Here is a 3,739-nt window from a genome sequence, read left to right as displayed (position 1 = left end):
TCCCGAGGCCGGGCATGACCCAGGAAAGTGTGTCCGGCCAAATGGGATCAAGCGTGTTGGGCTATGTGGTGCACCCCTGCAGGGAAGTTAATCTATTCGAATAGCCGTGATCTTCGGTAACAGGACGACTTGGAGTTGTACCTTGACCTTATGACAACTAGAACCGGATACTTAATAAAACACACCCTTCCAAGTTCCACAGACAACCCGGTGATCGCTTTTCCGCAGGGCGACGAGGAGAGGATCGCCGGGTAGGATTATGCTATGCGATGCTACTGGAGATGCTGCTTGGAGATGCTACTTGGAGATGCTACTTGGAGGACTACAATCTACTCTCTTCTATATGCTGCAAGACGGAGGCTACCAGAAGCGTAGTCTTCGACAGGATTAGCTATCCCCCTCTTATTCTGGCATTCTGCAGTTCAGTCCACCGATATGGCCTCCTTACACATATACCCATGCATATGTAGTGTAGCTCCTTGCTTGCGAGTACTTTGGATGAGTACTCACGGTTGCTTTTCTCCCTCTTTTCCCCTTTCCCTTCTACCTGGTTGTCGCAACCAGATGCTGGAGTCCAGGAGCCAGACGCCACCGTCGACGACGACCCCTACTACACCGGAGGTGCCTACTACTACGTGCTACCCGCTGATGACGACCGGGAGTAGTTAGGAGGATCCCAGGCAGGAGGCCTGCGCCTCTTTCGATCTGTATCCCAGTTTGTGCTAGCCATCTTATGGCAACTTGTTTAACTTATGTCTGTACTCAGATATTGTTGCTTCCGCTGACTCGTCTATGATCGAGCACTTGTATTCGAGCCCTCGAGGCCCCTGGCTTGTATTATGATGCTTGTATGACTTATTTGTATTTGTAGAGTTGTGTTGTGATATCTTCCCGTGAGTCCCTGATCTTGATCGTACACATTTGCGTGCATGATTAGTGTACGGTTGAATCGGGGGCGTCACAAGTTGGTATCAGAGCCGACTGCCTGTAGGAATCCCCTTTCCAACTCCTCGGCCGAAGTTGAGTCTAGCCATTGCAAAACTTTTACTAACTTGGCTGTGTGCCTTACGGGCCCACGTCGCCATTGGGTGGTATTAGGATCTTTTATTCCTCGACCTATACTCTGGGACTCTTATTTCTCTTCTATTCGGGTTAAATGATTTTGCTAAAAACAAAACTAACTTTAGGTTCTCGCAAGTACTTTCTCCCGGAGAGCCACTTGTTACCGATGACCGCCTGCTGCACCAGAAGATTCCGAAGATACTCTACGATGTGCTCTCGAGACTATGTGCCATCGCTTTTGCAATTCACTTCCATCGATAAATCCCTCTGGATAACTACTTACACCTATCGTTCATATTGCCCTCCCCAGTTGCTCTTGTTATTACAAGATGTCCTGAAATACTCTTCGATATTCCGAGAATTCTTTACGTTTACTGCCCTGCAGTTCCTTGCTGCATGAATACCCCTACGGATAATTACTCGTGCTTGCCGAGTATCCGCTCATCCCCAGTTGTTCTTGTGCTTCACAAAGGTCTTCAAATAATATTCGTTCTTCCGAGAATCCTCTGGAGCCTTTGGCTCTTGAAATTCTTGCTTGCTTGCCTTATGGTTAATCCCATAACTCTCGTAGTCTTATTGACATTCCTTGTCATTATCATTTTTGAGTCTGTTGACTCAATATGTTTGCGAATGCACGCAATCATCTTTGATCCTTATAAGTTACTTTTCCGGCTGAGCTGCCATTCTTTTAACTGGAATTGGTTCTCGACCAATCCAATTGTCGTTGATTGTACCATAAGGCTATTCAACTTATCCATCCCTAATCAGTGCATTACTTCTGATCCCTTGATTTGGAAATCATAATTCCTTTGCATTTGACAATTGAGTTAGTCAGTTGTTTCTATAATCTGATCTCCTTGCATTCTTCTTCCTCTAGTTGAGTACCGATGCTCACGTCAGATCCCTTGTGGACCACCAGATCCTTTGTTGGATTTTATCTGACAACGCCCTTCATATTCAATAACCTTGTGAGCCTTTCCTCTGATACATAATGCCTTTGGTAAATTGTATCCTCTGCTTTCTTAACCATGCTCTGTCTTCGAGCTTGAGTTAATTACTTCTAAAGATTCTGGTATATGATTATAAGATGCTCCGATGGGTTGAACCTATGCCTTCCTTAATGGGTGAGAACTCGAAAGTTTTCACGAGTCGTACTCTTCTGGTATTTTGCCAGATAAAATTTCAAAACTACAACTTTATTGAGTGCGAGAAGTGAATGAAAGGTTGTGCATTGGAGAAGTGGGAGTCGACCTTGAACTTGTGTTCATGCCCATGGACACGATGTAGATCTTATCATTAAAGCTTCTATTAAATTAATTATTCCTTTGGTATAAGTTCATCTTATATCTAGGATCTGGCCTTTTGCAATCGTGGTTCCGACCATGATTGTTCTTCTTTGATCTCATTTCTCGGACAAGTTAAAACAATTGTCTTCTATGGATCAGTACACCGGTCCAACCTTTACTTTGATCTTGTGTCGAGTATTAACCCCCTGGTATCTCGAGATTATCATGGTACTGCTTAACTTCTTATGAGTTCTTCATCAAGTGCTACCTTACCACTGATTCCAATTTTTCACGGGCTCTGAGTTATTGAACACTCAAAGACGCCGATAACTGAACCGAGTCCGCTCTACGGTTCAACAACTCTTCAGTAAGCTTCTATAAGTACGAGTTTGTACCCGATCACGCCATTCCTAGCCTGTTTGGCTATATCATTGTCGTGATGATCTTAACTGTGCAACCCGGCCCTTATTCTCGGAGCACCAATTTGCGACGATAGCTAAGCTTACGTCGATTTTCCTCGTCATACCCTTTCACCTTAAACAACAAGCTTGAGTTCGATTTTGTGTCGTACCTATGGTTCCAATAACCTCTTGCTTCATCATTCTTTTGACTTGTTGTGATCGCGGATCGATTACATCTTCGTGGAATCTCTCGACAAATGTGTCATGATCACCATCTACATTCTGATGCTCTTCCAGGATATCAATTGAATTAATGATGAGAAATACCATCCTTGCCCTCGATGATTTGTGTTGTCATCGACCACTTTATTGCCTTCCGTCCAACACAACTTGTTCGTGTTTTGTGTAAACCTTGAGACCCCTGCTACCCAGCAGTTGATCTTCCTTACCTCGGAAGTATTACCATCCCTTTTTTGTCAAGAATGTGGTGAGAATTTCACCACCTCTGGAGAATTCTTGATACAAGTGATACTTATCACCATCACCATTCTTTTCCTGGTCTCCGTGTTGTTTCTAACCGGAATACCAACAAATGGTCTGTGATGTGTGAATTCAAAACTCCTAGCAACCCTATTGCTTTGAAGTGAATGGACGATAGTTCATTCTAAGTCCTTCGCTAATTGAATCACCATTCTAACATTGGTCGTGCAACCCAACCCGTACTTCGGGCGCACCCTTCAACCAATGTTTAATTGTGTATGTTTTCCTCGAGCATACTTCCTTATATCAGTTGATCTGACAAATGTTATCTCCTTGTTCACTTAATGGTGGAAATCCATCTTTTGGAAATCTCGATGGATTATCGCTGAGCCCATCAGCCACCTCCTCCTCTCCTTGGTTTAATGATGAACTATTGTTTCAGGAACCTACTCCCATAGTTCATTTCCTGAGAATCCTGAAATGTCATTTCGTCTATTTGCGTTGCACCTT

The sequence above is a fragment of the Triticum dicoccoides genome, chromosome 5B (assembly GCF_002162155.2).
Source record: "Triticum dicoccoides isolate Atlit2015 ecotype Zavitan chromosome 5B, WEW_v2.0, whole genome shotgun sequence".
Taxonomy (NCBI): Eukaryota; Viridiplantae; Streptophyta; class Magnoliopsida; order Poales; family Poaceae; genus Triticum; species Triticum dicoccoides.
Note: the sequence above shows the minus strand (reverse complement) of the source record.